Source organism: Sciurus carolinensis, chromosome 2, assembly GCF_902686445.1.
Source record: "Sciurus carolinensis chromosome 2, mSciCar1.2, whole genome shotgun sequence".
Lineage (NCBI taxonomy): Eukaryota > Metazoa > Chordata > Mammalia > Rodentia > Sciuridae > Sciurus > Sciurus carolinensis.
In genome coordinates, this window is record NC_062214.1 from 198,836,705 (window position 1) to 198,855,093 (window position 18,389).

Sequence of the window (18,389 nt, forward strand, 5' to 3'; positions counted from 1 at the left end):
TCTGTCCAGGTCCTGCACGGCTGGCTTTGAGGCCCGGAGCCTGAAACAGTGTCACTGACCGGAGAGGCGTCCTCAGGGCCGGCCTTCAAAGCCAGGGGCTGTTACAGGGTGGGAAGACAAGCAGCCCTGCTCCACCCCCAGGCCCCCGCCTCCCAAGGAAGCTCTGGAGGGACAAGGACAAGGGGGCAGGAGCAGGTGGGTGCCTGGAGGTGGGAGGAGCCACACCTTTGCCCAACACCTCCTTTGACCCCAGAGCTCCTGGGCTCCCTGTCCGACCTCCTCCAGCCCAGAACTTGGAGGGAGTGGTCCTCCCGCATGTCCTCGGCCCCTGAATCGTGCGCCGTGTGGGTTCTGGGCAGAAGACAGGAGCAGGGCCTGGAAGGCATTTCCCTCAGGGGCTCCCAGCCCCAGCCGACTGAGAAACCCCAACCAAATCATGGCTAAAGCCCACAGGGAGCTGGCGAGGACACTGGAGGAGGAGGCAGGGATGGGTCTGCAGGAGCCCCTCACCACCTCCTGGCCCGCCCAGGGGTGAGGTCCCGAGTCATCACCAGGAGGCAGGCCCTGGGAGGCTGCCGTCTCTTATGTCCACCCAGCTAGTCACTCATCCTAGAGATGGGCTCTCTCAAGTGACCCTCCCTGGCTCCCCCAGACTCTCCCAGAGTCAAAGGAACCACGGATTCCACTGCAGTTCCCAGTCCCGGAAACCTGGCTGGGAAGCTAGGAAATCCCTCCCCAGCCCCCATCTGGAGCAAGATGGGATGGAGGCTGGTCCTCCTCACCTCCGGTCCCATGTGAATCCTGGAGGCAGCCCTAGGCACCTCAGAGGGGAGCAGCTCCCCAGACAGGTAACACCTTCTCCCTGAGCTGCCCTGGCCACTCTTGGGGTCCACGGGCAAGGAGGGGCACTGCCCACCAAGCCTTGCCCAGCTCCTCCTTCAAGGAAAGCCCCTCACCTTCCCCAGACACACCAAGGATCACTGCCAGCAGGAGTCCCAGAGTCCAGGGTCCAATCCTTTTGAGGAGTGGGACACCAAAAGCACTGGAGGCCACTCCCACAGCCAAATTTGGTGGAATTTGTTCAGTTCTCTGTGCTTGGCATGCAGAAGTCACCAAACTAAAAAACCACCAAAACCTCTGAGTGAACACTGGCTCTGTAGGTGTATGGGCTGGAATTGCCAGGGCCCCTTTTAGGTGGGTTGCCATGACCCATAGCAGGGGGGGTGAACCCAGGCTCCACATAGATGAACCCAGGCTCAGCACAGGAGGTGATTCCAGGCTCAGCACAGATGAACCCAGGCTCAGTACAGGTGGTGATCTCAGGCTCAGCACAGGTGGTGATCCCAGGCTCAGCACAAGTGGTGATCCCAGGCTCTGCACAGGAGGTGATCCCAGGCTCAGCACAGATGAACCCAGGCTCAGTACAGGTGGTGATCTCAGGCTCAACACAGGTGGTGATCCCAGGCTCAGCACAGGTGGTGATCCCAGGCTCAGCACAGATGAACCCAGGCTCAGCACAGGTGGTGATCCAGGCTCAGCACAGGAGGTGATCCCAGGCTCAGCACAGATGAACCCAGGCTCAGCACAGGTGGTGATCCCAGGCTCAGCACAGGTGTTGATCCCAGGCTCAGCACAGGAGGTGATCCCAGGCTCAGCACAGGTGGTGATCCCAGGCTCAGCACAGATGAACCCAGGCTCAGCACAGGAGGTGATCCCAGGCTCAACACAGGAGTTGATTCCAAGCTCAGCACAGGTGGTGATCCCAGGCTCAGCACAGGTGGTGATCCCAGGCTCAGCACAGGTGGTGATCCCAGGCTCAGCACAGATGAACCCAGGCTCAGCACAGGTGGTGATCCCAGGCTCAGCACAGGTGGTGATTCCAGGCTCAGCACAGATGAACCCAGGCTCAGCATAGGAGGTGATTCCAGGCTCAGCACAGATGAACCCAGGCTCTGCAGAGGAGGTGATTCCAGGCTCAGCACAGGTGGTGATCCCAGGCTTAGCACAGATGAACCCAGGCTCAGCAGAAGAGATGAACCCAGGTTCAGCAGAAGTGGACCTAGGCTCAAAACAGGTTGAAGCACCAACCCTTGGGAATCAGCCTGCTAGCTGGTGACATTTGGCTACTCCAGTACTGGGTTCTTACTGGATATGGACTGGTTTTCTGAGCCACAAGACTGGTCATCCACCATCCTGGTCTTCCACACAGCACTTGGGCCTATCCTCATGGAACCCACTGTCACAACCATATCCCTCACTATCTTGCAGTTTCTGACCTAATGGAAAGATGGCATGGCCTTTGAAGACTCAGGTGCACAGCAGCTGGGCAGAAACACTCCTTGGGACTGAGCAGGGACTTGGGCACAGAGTGCCAGCTCCTCACCATTGTCCCACAGCCAACTTCATGGTCCAGGCATCCGAGGAAAAGGGTCGGCTCCTCCCACGACCTTTAAGTCATGACATCTTTAGGACCCTCGCTGCTTGGTCCTTGAATGGCAGATGGGTCAGCCGACCTGAGTATGTCCGAGGGCTGTGCTCCCTGTGGGCTGGCACCGCAGGCCCCTTGCAGGCTCGCCCCCTCCACCCGCTGTTGCTCAGCCAACATCAGCAGGAGGCAGCCAAGGAGGTGGGTGAGACGCCAGGCCACGCTGACCCCGCACGGCCCCATCCACCCTCCCCTGGGAGTGGCAGCCAGGTGGGAGGCACAGGACAGAGCTCAGAGGGGGCTCCAGGATCGAACGCATCCATCCATCCATCAGTCCATCGACAAAAACAGCACGCCCGCAAGCCCGAGCCAGCGAGGCCGCCTTGCCGCCGCGGCCGCCACAGAAGCAGCGGCCCCCACTTTCTAAATCACACAAATTAATTTAGAAATCAGAGCGATTCCCGCAGCTAGACTGCAGATTTCAGAGCAGCTTAACAAATTACCAAATCCCCTTTAAGAAGACGAATTACTCGGGCTCCTCCGCCGCCTGGTTAATTATGCATGCGCTTTTGTTAGGCCTGGTTAAATATTCACTAGCTGTGGCTTTGCACTCGTGACCTGAAGCCTCATTTCCTTGTGGGTCAGCACTTGGGCTGCTGTCCTGGCACCCGGATGCTGGCCTTGGGACCCCGGTGCAAGGTCCTCCCTCCCCGACAGCGGCCCCACCAGGCAGCCCGCCTCCGCCTGCCCAGGCCTTGCCCAGCACAGAGCAGACCCCAGTGCGCTGCCCTGTGCCCTCCGGGCGGCGGGGTGACCAGGGCCTCTCGACTCCCCCAGCCCGTCTCCCGCACCACTTGCCTCTGGGTGTCTGGGGGCAGTGGCCTCCCTCCCAGGTGCCCATGGTCTCGTCCCTCTCCCTCCAGGACCAAGTTCAGTTCTCCCCTTCCCCACAGTCCGTCCAGTCCCAAAGAGAGACAGGTCCTCTGCCCAGGCTGTGTCCTCCCTCCTGGGTATTTAGTGGACATGGGAGACCAGGAGGGGTCCAGGTCATCAAGTAGTGCCTTCCTCAGTGAGACTCAGGGCCCCTGCATGACCCCTGGGTGGCCCAGCACCACTCCCCGTCCAGAGGGGGCGCAGCCCTCCTCTGTGCCCACTGCCCCTGGAGGGTCCTGCAAAGCTCGGGAGGCCATGGGGAAGCTCTGCCCCAGACATGGTAGCCTGGGGGCTCCGTCTGCCTGTGACAGGGAGTCCCAACTGTCCCTGGAGTCGGTCCTACTGCCCCAGGCTGCCCCTTCCCTCCTGGGAAGGGACCTTGGTGAAGAGAGGGTCAGAGTCGGGCAGGAGGACACAGGGGCCCCCGCCAGGGCCACATGGCCTCCTGGCGGTGGGGACCTTCCCTGTCTCCTGCCCCACACAACATGGCTAGAGACCAACCTCCAAGGGTCTTCTCAGTGTTCCGCCTGATTAACCCACATCAGGAGGACCAGAAGGGACCAGACAGCACTGCTGGCCACGGCACGCCCACCCCACCCGTGGACCCGCGTGGTGTGACAGTGCCACCTCCGCCCTCCAGGGGCCTGCCTGATCGCAACCCACTGACTGGGCTCCAAGGGGCAAGGGGCTGCCAGCACACTCGCCCGCAGGCACACCTCCCCACACACACGTGTGCCACGCCCTCATGCACATGCAACCATGCCCTGCACACCCACACACACGTGCCGCCCACAGCACACACTGGCACCACGCCCGAGCATGCCCCCCACAGGCGGAGGCCCCAGAAGTGCCCTCACGGCGCCCTCTGGTGTCTGGTCCGTGGAGCCCCAGGGAGCCGCTGGCTGGCAGGACCACCCTGCAGGCTCCTCCGAGCAAAGCAGCAGCTGAGCCTGGGAGGGAGGGGCTCCACCAGGCTCCCAGCCTCCCAGCCTCCCGGACTCCCGGCCTCCCCGAACATGAAGATGAGGCAGGCCAGCGGGCAGGGTGCAGAGCAGCTCCGCTCTCCCACCCTGTCCCCCTGCACCCCCACAATGGCCCCAGCTGGAGACTGGCTACCACCTCCCGGGGCTCAGTGCTTTATGCTGCCCTGGGTGGGCACCCTCTCCCCTGCCTGCTCTGGGAAGGTCAGAGATTCCACTCCATACCCATGTCGCAGCGTCCAGCCTCCCTGGTCAGCAGGAGTGTCCTGCTGGCAGCACTTCCTGAGCACACCGGGGAGCACACAGCCTGGGTCTGCAGCCCACTCCCGACCTCCCTCCCCAGCTTCCCCAGAACAGCCTGCAGGCTGGGGCGAGAGGAGGACGTCCTTCTGGGTGGGGGCAGCTCAGGGAGTCTGAGGCTGGACCCCCAAGCCTGCCAGGCCCTGGCTGCACCCAGAGGCAGATCAGGACAACCACACGCTCTGCTTCTCTGGGCCTCGTGTTCCTGCTGCCACATCCTCCCCAGGGGAGAGGGAAAAGTCCACCCATCTGTCCAGGACTGCGTGGCCTGGGCCTCAGGGACCCCCATCCCACGAGTCCCGACCCAGCTCCCCCAGGTAGTGCCTGACCCCACCCGGATCTGCCGCCCCCCAGGGGAGGCTGCAGGTCCCCTGCTCTGAGTGCCAGGGCAGCCTGCAGCCTGGAGGACACCCTCAGTCCCCTGGACTTGCAGGCGGGTTTCGGCGGGCGGAGGGCTCACTTTGGAAACTGTCGCTTCAGCAGTGTTGCTGGCGACAGCCCACGGTGGCCTTAAAGCTGTCACACTCATAAATCACCCGGCTTGAATAAGCGCTGGTGGCAGGTAATTCTTCAGATCCCCCACACTCACACCGTGAGGCGTGCAGGGAAGAGGACCCCCGCCCCGCCCAAGGGTCCACACAGCTGCGGGTAGGGCTCCCCGCCCAAGGACAGGCAGCGGCAGTCCTCACCCTGCATGCCCATCTCCCTCATGCCCACCCCACAGCCCCAAAAAGAGCCTCCTCCAGTCTGGATGAGGCTCGGCCCATCCCAGGGAACGGTGGAGCCCGGAAACCCACAAAAGCCTCAAGATGCATTCCCTCTGCCCCACACAGGTGGCAGCGCCCGCCCCAGAGCCACGCCCTGCCCAGCCGACCAAGGGAAGGAGTCGAGTGCTCCTAGGACATTTTCTAAGACTACCCTGCCCCGTAGCAGTAGGTGTTGCCTCAGGTCTGCCCATCACTGTCCATCCATCCTCAGACTCTCAGAGCATTGCCTGGTCAGACCATGGGCTGAGGTCAGGAGCACATGTGAGTTGGGTCCAGGGATCAGTGTGGGGCTGAGATCCAGGCTCTGTGAGCTGGGATCAGGGATCAGTGTGGGGCTGAGATCCAGGTTCTGTGAGCTGGGATCGGGGATCAGTGTGGGGTTGAGATCCAGGCTCTGTGAGCTGGGATCAGGGATCAGTGTGGGGCTGAGATCCAGGCTCTGTGAGCTGGGTCCAGGGATCCGTCTCGGGCTGGGATCTAGGCTTAGTTTGGAATTGAGTCAAAAGTCCCTGACACAGGCTCAGAGAGGTGACCCAGTGGTGCACCACCACAGCTGGGGGCAGTCCTGCTGGTAGCCTACCCAGACCCTGTCGGTTTCTCACTGGCTAGGAGGAGGACTGGCCAGCTGCCTTGTCATTGGAACGCTAGTTGTCCGTCCTGTGCAGCTCTCTAAAGCTCTGCAGAGAGACCCACGCCCCACCAGGAACTGCCGCCTTCCCAAACAGCCCAGAACAGGAGGGTTCCCTGCCAAGGCCAGGCTGTCCCCGAGATCGTAGGAGCTCCCTGGGGATGTCTCCTGCAAGGTCTCAACCAGGCGCTGGTGCTCACGGCTTGGCCTATAGGGTGGGCCACATGGCGTTTCCCAAAGCGTTGTTAAAGGGCCCCTCCCTTTACCACGGGGCAGTGGCCCCTGGTCCTGGCCCCAGTCAAGGGCCCAGCCTCCTGCGCCTCACCTCGCACTCACAGCTGTCATCATCCCGAGCCCAGAGCAGCCCACAGGAGGCAGACCCATCTCCCTGTCCCTTAGTAAGGTCCCCAGGAAGAGGACCCCTCCCAGCAGGGAGCAGAGTCACCCACCGCCCACTTCCCTTGCCCTGCCAGCTCTTGGCAAGCATACCAGGAGCCACCTGAGGCCTAATGACCTCCCAAGGGACCCCAAGGTGGCCTGTAACTGGGCCCTTTCTGGACCAGTCTGACAAAGAAAGATGACGGGACATGGGGGGTGTTGGCCAACAAGTCTTCAGATGCAAGGGCTTTGGGGCAGCACAGCAGCGGGCACTGCCCTGCAGGCTGGGTCCTCCTCCCCAGCTGTCCTGAGGTCCCGGCAGTATCTGCAGCCCTCGCCTGCGGGTCCCCCGACCTGCCATCCCTCCCCCCAGGACCCAGCTGGGTGAAGCCGTTCAGGTGTGGCAGGACCATTCCTGGTGCCTCCAGACCAGGGCCAGACGACAAGTCAGGAATGGCCCTGAGGAGGTATGTGGCCACCTACCAGGTGAGATTTCCCCCAAAGCCATCCCCAGGCCCCGTGGATTGTGAGTTCCCGGCTTGTCCCCGATAAAGGAAGCCCTGCGGCCAGGCGAAGGTGAAGTCCTCCCCCCCTGACATTCAGAGAGAGGCTCCTGGGCAGCAGGGGGCCTCCCACAGCCCCACTAGCAGAGGCCAGCCCCCTGGCATCCCTCCTCAGCGCTAGCCCAGGTGGGTGGGGTGAGTCCTGTCCTCACTGGCTGGTCCTCCAACGCCACCTGGTGGCCCATCACCCCCTCACACCCTCCAACAGCAGCAGGGGCCTGTCCATCACCCTCCCCTGAGCCCAGCACCTGGCGGACATGAGCAGAGGCCAGTGTCCAGGAGTCCCCAGCCCCCGCCTGGGTGGGGAGGGCCCACTCTGGGCAGTTTGCTCTTGAAAAAGAGTTTTGATCTTCAGAGGAGCTTTGTCCCCAGAGGGGTAAAGGCAATAAACAGCACATAAATGCAGGCCATTAGCACAGGCCCAGGAGGAGGGGCCGGACTGCTAATCAGAGCCTCCTTCCTGAAGCTCCTTAAAACCCTTCCTGAGCCGTTATTGTCTCGAAAGAGCTGTTATTACTCTTATAAAAAAAACTTGTAAAAATTCTAATCAACATGGTCTTAAACACGCAGGCTCGACACGCAGCAGGGACAGGGGGCTGGTGGGAGGGGACATTGCCAGGCCCTTTGCACCACGCCGTCGCCCCTCAGCCCACTACTTCTGTGGCCAGCAAGCTGAGGAAGGTCGTGTTTGGGTTCAAAAGCTACTTATTAAGCCCCAGTGTCCTCCACACGGTCTCTGTCCACCAGGGCAGGCAGCCCCTGCAAGCCGAGCCCTGTGGTCAGCATGCCCCGGGGCCCCCTGGCCTGGCTGGACACCCCCTGCACACCCCTCCCTCCCTGCCTCACCTGAGAACTCCATAGAGCACAGCTGGGAAGCAGGGGCGTCGAGCGGGGCAGGTGTGGAAGCCCCAGCTGCTGGTCCTCTGCAGCCCCGCCCAGGTCAGACCTGCCACCCTTGTCCAGCCTGGCTCAGTGACCCCTGGGCCAGCGCTGCACCTGAGTGTGCACAAAGCCTGTGCTCTTGAGTCAGCTCCCCGTGGGACCCTCGGTCACCTGTGTGGAGCCTCAGCTTCCCCATTGGCCCTTCTCCCACACAGACCAGGTTGCCTCCTCACCCACCTTGACCTGAGCCTCAGGCGTCCACAGGTGAGTCTGGAGGGCCCAGCAGGGAGCAGCCTGGGACTCAGGCAGGCCTTCCTGTGGACCAGCACCCACTGTAGCTCCCTAGTCATCATCCAGGACGCTGGCCCCATGGGTGGGAGGCCCGGGGTGGGAAGCCACAGAGTCCCACGGGTCAGCAGGAGCCTGTCCCCAGGAGGAACTCAGGGGGAATCAGGCAGGTGGCCCCAGGGACGTGCCGTAGTCCACACAGAGCCCCTGGCTGAGGCACAGAGCTGACCCTGCCGCCCCACCCGGGGTCTCCCTGGTGATGCCGAGGCTCAGGTCAGCTCCTGGCTGGGGTCCTGCCCTCACCGTTGCCTGACCCTTCTGCCCAGGACCCTGGCTGGACACCACACTGAAAGGCCCTGTGGGGCCGGGGGCTTTATGCATGGGGAGCAGCTCTGACCACTCTCCAGGGCCACCCTGCCCGCCTGTCCTCCAAGCTCATCTTTGCCTCCCTGGCAGGGTCTGCCCTGGGGCACCCAGGCTCACAGGCTGGTTGAGGTGGGCAAGATGGACAAGAGAGTCCTGCCCAGCCTGCAGCCCCCGAGGGCTTCCGGGTCCTCACTCCAGACCTGATGCAGGATGTTTGCTAGGTGCTCTGGCCTCCCAGCTGTGCCAATCACTTGCCCAGTGAGGCTGCTTCCAGGAGGAGCCCGCAAGAGGGGCAGATAGGCCTGGCGGGGGTCTCGGGCCCCAGGCAGCTTCATCTCAGCCCCTGCAGGATGAGCAGCTCCTTCAGGACATGTGGGCTTGCAACCCCCCGGCCCCTGGGGACCATCCCAAAGAGCTTTCTTGCCCCACATCAGGAGGGTGCAAGGTGAGAACCCACAGCTGGGCACTGCCAGGCACCTGGGCTGTGTGGCCGCTGAACAGGGAGGACGTCCCGTTCTCTTCCCCTGATCCGGCTGGCGGTGTGCGCAACCTGAGCTCCCAGCCGCAGAAGGAAATCTGCCAGAAACACCCACAGATCCCATGGAGCACTTGGCAGGCCAGATGCTGAGGACGAGCTGGGGCTGGTTCTAACAGGGAGGGGCGTCTGGAGACTTAGGCGGCTTCCCCAGCAGAAATCGGAGGACCGTCTGGGGAGGCCGGGCCACCCGACCTGGGGTCCTGGGGTCCGCCTCCGATTCTTAAGACAGTCCGCACTGGAGATGCTGGAGTGGGGAGGGGCTGCAAGTGCAGAGAGGGGCCTGGAAAGGGTGGGGGCTGCAGGAATCAGTCGTGGGGCTCAGCGCTCCCGGCCCCCTTCCGTTTTCTCTCCTTCTCCAGCTGAGACGCAAGGCCCCACACAAAGGCAGCTGGTGCCCAAACCCCCGGGCTTGCACGGACTCCCAGAGCCTCCTCAGAGCCAGGACCGCCCTAGGCCAGGTGCGGATGGGCAGGGCCTTCCCCCCTGGAGCCTCTGACCCTCGGAAGACACAACACGAAGGAGGCCAGGAAGAGATCTGAGGGGAGTTCCCAGAGGGGAAGCTGCAGGCCGGCACTCGGGGCTGAGCAGGGGCAGGCCAGGGGCACCCAGGGCCGGACAGAGGGGTGCAAGTCGGGGGCCACCAGAGACCCTCCCTCCCTGGCTGTGTCAGAATCGCCCAGCAGTGCTGGGATCCCACAGTCCCTAACGGCTGCCTGGGGTGCTGCCTGTGAAGCTGAGCGCCCTCCTTTGAGGAGGCAGGTGGTTAAAGATAGGGCCAGAGGAATCCATCAAGCCGGCCCTCCCTGGGCCAGAGCTGAGATTAAAACGCACCATCCTTGATATGCGGCTAAAAACGTGAGCCGTCCCTCAGCTGCAGAAATGGAGCCATAACTCAGCCAGGAAAAGCACAGACGATCTCCCAGATAACACCGCGAAGCCCGGAAGGCAACAGCCCCCCAGGCGCGCTCCACAGCGGGGCCTCTGGCTCCCACGGCCTGCTTAGGAGGCTGAACGGAGAGCCGAGGAGGCCCCTGGCCAGAGCCCACTGTAGCTCAGGAGCCTCAGGGATGGTGCATCTCAGGACCCTGGCCAACTTGCATGCTTCCCTGGTCTGCAGAAGGACAGGACAGGACTTGCCAATCTTTGCCGCATCCAGGTATGGACACAACCTGAGACCCAGCAGCCCAGGCCATGGCAGGGCACCTGTGGTCAGAGGTCCTGAGGAAGGAGGAGCTGTGGTCACCCAGGTCCTGCCTCGCAGAGGTCAGCACCTCTGCCAGCCGACCTGGCCAGGACCTCCAGACCCAACCTCGCTGTTCAAGCACCTCCCGTCCGACATCAGCAGCGCCAGCTTCCCCAGCAACGTCTGGTCATAAGACGCTGGGCCAGCCCACTCCTCTGGAACCCCAGATGCCCTGTACTCATGAGCCGGAGCCTCCCACTGTGGGTGTGGGCACGACAGAACTGCTAGATAGCCGAGGCCGCTGTCCCTGGGGCACCCCATCCCCCCTGGTAAAAGTCGAGGCCTGGTTTCTGGGGGGCGAGGCGCTCCTGGGAGGGCTCGCTGGCCGCACGGAGGAGACCCTGGGGAGCCTGAGGGCTAGTGCCCATCCCGGGGGTCTCCAGGGCCCCTCTTGCCCCCATGGCCGAGGTCCTGACTCCTGGGGGCCACAGCAGGGACCACAGCGAGGCTGTGGGGCAGGGTGCTATGGAGAAGCAACACAAGCTCTAAATCAGCCCAAAGAGGAGAGTAGGACTGTTTTACCACCAAATCAATTCACCTCCGATTTTAACGCTCTGAAAGGCGTCTTTCTTAATGAGTCCATTGTTTTTCCTGCGGCGAGCAATAGACCCCTCCCAGCCCCTCCACACTCCCTTGTCTTCCCCGCAGAGGCCGAAGCGTTACAGCCAGCTCCACACGCACGCCTGCCACTCCATGGAGTAGTGGTCTCACAGAATGTCCCCCAGCCTGTGTCCTGAAGGCCGGCCAGCTCCCTGCGGCAGAGGCCCGTGCTCCGCACATGCCGAGGCGCCGGGGCCGGACCGTCAGGCGCGGCCTGAGGCTGAGATCAGCAGCCCCACACAAAGCCCGGGCGTCAGGGCGAGGGAGAGCGCTCAGGACCCCAGGACTCCAGCTCCTGCCGGGAGTGGGCGCCCTGCCATCTTTCCGCCTCTCCCCTCCAGGGCAGAGGCGCTCCCTCCACCTGCACAGAGAGGCCTTTGTTCAGCCACACCTGAGTGCCATCCGTGGGAGGTGCAGCATGCAGGGAGTGACGCGGTGGTGCTGACTCTGCCCCAGCCCCAGGGACCAGGAGGCTTCCTCTGCCTCACGGGGCGCGGGCTCACACGGGGCGGAGGTGCTGAGGGTGGCACAGAGCAGGGAGGGCGCGATGGAGTAGCAGAGCTGGAGCCAGGCTGAGCTTAGTTGCCTAGTGTGCAGCCTGAACAGCTGTGCAGGCTTCTGTCCAAGGGTCCCAGGAGCAAACTTCCTGGTGAATGGAGGCCAGAGCCCGTCTTGCCTGTGGGGGTCAGGGAGGCCACACATGCCCCTTCTGTGCCTGGCTGTCCACACACCGTGACAGACACAGGACTTGCTCACTCCTCTCCCCCAGTCAGAGGAGAAAGGCTGTGGTGGGGGTCACCTCAGGGACGCCCGCAGTGCTGTGGACGCAGGTGCAGAGTCCTGTGTGCCTGGCCCCGCTTGCCCTCAGCCAGACCAGCCCTTCGGCCTGAGGCACCTCGGGCAGTTCTCAGCCTAGGGGCCCTTGCAGACCTGCCTGCCCCACGGCCCCAGAGGAGTCACTGGGCTGTTGTGTAACAGGAGACGCACCCACTGCCCAACTGAACTCGCACGGGCTGGACAGTCCCAAAGCGACACCTCGCGGCCCATGGGTGTGCGGCACGCAGGGCATGCACTGGGCAGCGCCCACTAACACCCGTCACAGTGATAGTGACAACACTGACCGGCTGTCACCTGTGCCTGATCCTGTCCACTCAGAAGGAGGTGGGCCCTTCTGGGTCCCCACCCGCAAGCATGGAGACCCATGGCTGTGCATAGCTCTGGAGAGGGGAACCCAGAGTGGGCATGCAGGGGGCATCGCCCACATCCAGCGAAGGAACCTGGGCAGTCCCCATCCAGCGAGGCTGTGTCCCCCCACAGCCCTGGGGTCTCTGCCTGGACACCGGGCTCTCAGTGTGGGTGGGGGGCTGCCTGAACTGAGCTCAGGACTGAGGGAGAGCCCTCCTCGTCAGCTGTGCCACACGTGCCGACCAGAAGTGCAACCCCAGGGCCTGACCTTACAGACGGCACATCCTCGAGCTGCCGGCCAGCGCTGCCCACCCGTGCTCCTGGCTCTGACCCGGATTCACCCCTCAAGCCTCTCCTGGAGCCTCCTGCAGGCCTGCTGCAGGCCCCCGGGTGTACTGCAGCAGCCCTGCCGCTGCCCAGCTGGCCACTCAGGGTCCCCCCTCCCGCCGTCCTCAGGGCACTGAGGACGCCGCGGCCCCTCTGGTGTCCCTGGCCCCCAGAGAGTGCCCAGCACTCTTTCAATCACTTTCTCTGAACCTTGCCTGGCGGTCTCCAGGATGACTCAGAACCACCGAGGCGCTCAGGAAGCCCCCGCTGCCAGGGGCCATGCCAGGGGCTCCCGGCCACCAGTCGCTGCTGTGGTCAGTAAGTCAAGAGACAGGACGGGAGAAGAGCAGTTCCTCTCAGGGATGCTCAGGCTCAGAAAGGCCTTTCACCTGGGCTGTGGGCAGAACACAGCCAACAGGCCCTGTCCGGCTGGCCTGGGGCCAGCTGCACCTCCCCTCCTGGTCTGGACCCCAGCCTCCAGTGCTCAGCTGTGCTTGCCCTGCACAACTGGCCTCCACAGGCTCAGGACCTCGGAGAACGGGGAGGGAAGGGGTGAGTGCCCAGCCTTGCCTGCCCTGCCCTGCCCTGACCTCAGCATGGATGAGAGGGGTGGGCATGGGCCAGAGGAGCTGCCACTCCCTCCTCTTCTGTACCCAGGAACTTCCCCAGCCTGGTCACCTCCCTCTGACAGACTGTCCCCTCTCCACTCTCAGCAGGCAGAAGACCTTCCCGTCCTCTGCTCCCCCAGGCCCCGCCTGGCTGGTGTCCACCCTCCCCTCGGGCCGCAGGGCTCACACCCCGCCGCTGGAAGGTCCCCCGGCCGGGGGGACTAGGGTGTCGGTCACTACCCTTTGCTGGTTCTCCAGCAGCTTCCTGGGCGGGGATTTTCCTCCTTGGCAACAAGTAGCGGCTGTCAGCAGTGTGGGGTGGCCGAGGTTCCGGGCCGGCTGGGCCACCCACTCACATGACTGGCCCGTGTGCTCTGGCCTGTGCAGGGCAGACACCTGACAATTCCGAGCCTGTGAGGGTCGAATCCAGTGGCTCATCTGTCATCCCGCGACAGTAGAACTTGGCAGCAGGCACTGCTCCAGGTCCTGAGGGCTCCACACCCTGGGTCTCCCTCTGGTGGGTCACGGACGCCACGCAGATGCAGTATCAGCCACGATGCCTCCAGCATTGGTCAACACCACGTCACACAGTACAGCTGGCCTGCATGGTTCTCCACAGACCAGGAACACCCAGGACTGGACAGGACGGGACGGAAGGAGGGTGGCGGGGCGCTCTTAAAGAGCTGGGCCTGCCAGGAAACCAAGGTCGAGTGGAGACTCCCCTTCAAACCCCAGTTCTTGCAATCAAGTCGGAAAGATTTCAGACACGTCACTCAGAGTATCAGGAATGAGTTCATTGAAGGGATAGGAAAGGGGACAGTCTCAAGCAAGAGGGACACTGTGCCTCTCCTGCGCTCCAGTTTTATTGGGTCCCAGGGAAGTTTCCAGAGTCCCGCCCAGGTCCACCTCCTGACTTTTGACTGACAGCAGGATGACATCAGACTTTCAAGGCCCCTCTGCCATGACGACTCTAGGTCACCTTGGCCCACGCTGACCGGTCCAAACTGGAGTCTTACCCATCCATGCTTGTGGATTTCAGGGTTAGGAGGAATCATCCCGACCTCCTGACCACCTTCAGGGTAACTTGGGCTCCTCCATCGACTATCCCAGGCCTGCATGTCGGCTGCAGTTAGCGGGTAGTTTGCTGAGCACTGTGACGTGTCCTGTCCACTAGGCCAGCAGGGCTGCTGTCAGTTGCTTCTTAGAGAAGAAAGTGCGCGGGTTCAGCACGTGGGCCCAGCTTGCAGAGTGTCCACCGCGTTCCCACCGCGCTTGTCTGTCTGCTCCCTAGCAGCACGAGGCTGGGCGTGGGTACTGCTTGGCCCCTGATGGGTGCTGAGGACACGCGGCCATGGTAGAGGTTTGATGCCCTGACCCTCTAGTAGCACCTTGTCCAGCAGCGCAGGTCCAGGGGTGCTGACGCTGGTGACCCATCACCTACCAGGATCCATCGGCTCCTGAGCCACGCAGGTGAGCTGAACAGGGACGCAGTGGAACCACAGCCCTGTCCTTCCACCTCTGGGGCCCTGAATCCACAAGCCACTCGGGGTGTGTAGCCATGCCTCTGGCAGGAGGCTGGTCCCACCTGGGGTACGTGCCTCGCCCTCTTGGTCAGGGCCCTGGTCCCAGAGACCTCCACTTGCACGTGACTCATACTGTGCTGCAGAGAATGAGGAGACGGCTCTGCCAGAACTAGGTAGGTCCCACTTATGCGCCAGGGGCCATTAGGGACTCCAGGGGTCTGAAGATCCCTGGACCCGCCCAGGTGGGCCCGGCCAGGCTCCCTTGTCCCGCTTGGCTCCTGCCCCCATAAGCCCTCCCTCTCACGATGCCCAGGCAGGGCCACACTCATTGCAGGTACACCTGGGCTGGGGGCCATGGGGCACCCAGGTCAGGCTGTGCAATGAGGAGGACCCGTCCCACATGTCCACTGCCAGTGTCCCTGCGTCTCAATGTGCGGCCCCATCCCAGAACCCGTGAGGATGGGGAGGGGCCGCCAGGGCGGGTGAGCAGGACCTGCCAGGCTCTGAACTCTTCCTGACCAGTATCCTGGCCTGCTCCTAGCAGCCACCTGCACGGGTCACGGGGCAGCACCCATGGCCTGGTCCTCATCAGACCTGCGGCGGCACCTCCAGCCAGGGCACAGTCCTGCCTCTAGGAGCCCTGGTCCTCTGCAGCCCACGAGGCCAACGTGGGCTGGGTGGGGGCTGAGAGGAGCGGGCAGGGGTGTCCACCGGGCCCCCCAGAGGCACCTGAGTCACACCCACACCCCACGGGGCACAGGCTGAAGGAAGAACTTGGGGTGCATGCTGCGTGCCAGCTCGGTCAGGAGCCAGTCGAAGCCAGGCCCCTGTGTGGGTCCTGGGGTCCAGGCCACCCAGGTCCAAGGGCACCCGCAGCGGGCCGGGCCCGCTGTCCACCTGGCCCCACCCCGTGAGTGCCCCTGTGGCCAAGCAGACCCCACACAGTCCGTCCGCAGGTTGGGGGCAGACGGAGACCCCCGCCCTGGCATCCCCTGCCCGCCCCCGCGGCCCCCAAGTCCCAACCTGAAAAACAGCTGCGGCAGCAGCTTTGGAGGCCCGTCTCAGTTACGGCCTCTGTACAGCCCCCCAGGCAGCCGGCTCACGGGAGCCGATGACTTTATAAATAAAATGTATCATTGTAATTATGGCCCCTGTAGAGAGCTGAGGACATTTACGGCCTCTTGGAGGTCATGAATAATTTAACGGGAGGGAAAGGGGCGCTTTTGTTAGTGCACAAGGGGGCCCAGCGGTCCTGGCCAGCTCGGCTGTGTGCTGCGGCGGACGTGGTGCCCCCGCTCCGGCCAGGTGCTGCCAGCACGCTCACCTCTTCAGGGCCTGGCTCTGCAGTGGAGTGGCCAGAGGTGGCCCCGACCATCAAAGGCCCCTGTTCAGTCTGAGAATGATGAGCTGCAGGCTCCACAGTGTGGAGGTGACCCCACGGCCAGTGGTGACCACACAGGACCCTCAGCTGCAGTTGAAAGCCAGAGAAACGCCACAACCCTGGTCATGTGCTGGACAAGCCACTGGGCAGCAGCAAGAGCAGCAGGGCCCATGCTCCCCACGGACACCGCCCCACACCACACACTGTCCCTGACTGAGTCCACAGGCAGGCTCGTCCTCTGCCTGCCCAGTGGTGGAGGACTCACTGCCCACTCTGAGTCCTTTCCTCAGATAGTTCTGGGGTGGACACTCCCCACCACCTGCCCTGGAGGGCAGCAGTGCCGGGGCCCCAAGCAGGCCCATCGGCCTCCTGGGGTTGTACTTCTGCCCTCCAACCCAAAGCCCACCGTCCCCACTGCCTCTCCCCCTCCTCTCCGGGACCCCAACCCTCGGGCTACACTCCTTCCACCCCCCAAGGGGCACTGGTGGGGCCCACCTGGGACCAGGTGGCCATGGCCGGCGGTGACTTTGGGCCCCCTGTCCCTTTGGGCCTGGCAGCTGGCAGTGAGGTCCCCTCCCTTGTGCCCCACCCACCAGCTGCCCCCCTCCCTGTCTTGCCAGCTCCAGCTCCTCACACTGAGGGCCTACGGCTCTGCGAGTCCTCAGGCACTGTCCCGGGCTCCTGGCTTGCTGCCCCCCAGGAGACTCGAGCAGAAAACAGATCATTCTCTCTGCTGAGTGGGCGCAGGCTGGCACGGGACTCCAATCAGGGGACAGGTTGGGCCACCTGGCTGGACAGTGGCAGTCAGGACCAAATCTGGGGCTCCTCATCCCTGACGGTGGGGCAGCCCAGGCACGGGAACCATTCCACGACCATGGCAGGCCTGAGGTGGCAGGGCCTGGCCCCACCCCGCCGTCCCTGGCACAGGAGCAGAGGCCCCTCTGAGCACCCACGTGTGCCCTGAAGCTCACCCAGGCCACCTTAGCCCACCCTGCAGAGGCCAGGAGGTGTCCCGATAGAGCAGGCACCTGTGGAGGGTGCAAGGCAGGCCTCATCAGGCTTGGCGGGGCTTGGGACATGGCTGGCCAGAGCAAAAGTCACGAGGACAGGGTGACATCCCCTTTCCAGAGACAGCAAGCAGTAGGCAGCTTCCAAGGCCTGAGGTTGGCCCTTCCCTCCCTCCAGTCCACAGGACAGGACAGAAGAAGCTGCCCGGAGCTCCCCACTCTGCCCAGTGGGGACAGCTCCAGCCTTATTGACCCAGAAGCTGGGTCAGGGCTGAGCCAGGAGGTGGGCCTTGTCTGACTTCAGGACCTTAGTCCTCCTACACACCCAGCTCTGCAGGACACCCGCTGCCCCCACCCTCCTAGGCCGTCTCCCTCAGACAGGGGTCAGCAAAAGACATCCTGGGGGTCAGTTGGACCCACTGGTTTTTGTCAATAAAGCTTTATTGGAACACAGCCATGCCATTTTCCCCACTGTCGGAGGGGCAGAGTGCAGTGTGGCCCACAGAGCAAAGAACTCACCATTGCCCTTTAAGGGAAGTCGCGCCCCACCCCAGCACGAGGCGGCAGCAGGCAGCAGCCCCCAGCACCACCGCATGGGGACGGGTGGTGAGTCCCGGCCTCTGTGGCCAGATGTGGCCAGATGTGGCCCCTGGGTGGCCATCGGCCCTCCGCTCACATGGCGCCTCCCATCATGCATGCCAAGGCTCCAGGGGTCCTGCAGCTTTGCCCAAGCAGGATATGCCCCCATGGAACGTTATGGGACAGGGTCTCTCCACCCTCCTCGGGCTGCCCCTCAGTCGATCAGAGGTCTACCCACCTGCCAATCCCATGCTATGGCAGCCCACCGAGCCCCTCAGATCAGAGTCCATCAGGCTGCCATGCACACCTGCAGGTGGGCTGCTAAACAGCAGCCACTGTGCCTGAGCCAGCACCTCCTCCTGCTGTGTGACTTTGAGCAGGTTGCCTGGCCTCTCTGAGCTGTACTTTCCTCATCTGTAAATGAGGGGCCAGGTACACCTGCCAGGCGGGGCAGCTGCAAGCAGCAGAGGCAGTGGTGAGCCCTGTGTCCTGGACAGGCCCTGGATGCCGGTCCCACTGTGCCTCCCTGGCCCAGGAGCTCTTCTGCCAGGGCATGGCTGGGGCTCAGAGAGCAGGCCCCAAATCCCCTGCTTGGGACTCGTCCTTTGCCTTTTCCCCGAAGCCCCAGGGTGTGAGGCCATGTGGGCAGGGAGGCACAGCAGGGCCTCTTCAGGGGCTGGACCCCCTCAGCACGTGACCTCGACTCCCCACGCTGGCCCTCACTTCAAGCCATGGGCTTTCCGTGAGCCACGCAACTCTGGAATTAGCCTGGGAGGACACATTTGGCCAAGGGGGTGGGAACAGTGGCCCTGACCCCTGGCCTTGTCTGCAGGCCTGGCCTGCTGTCCACCAGGGGAACAGCCACCTCCCACCCAGTCTGGGGCCAGA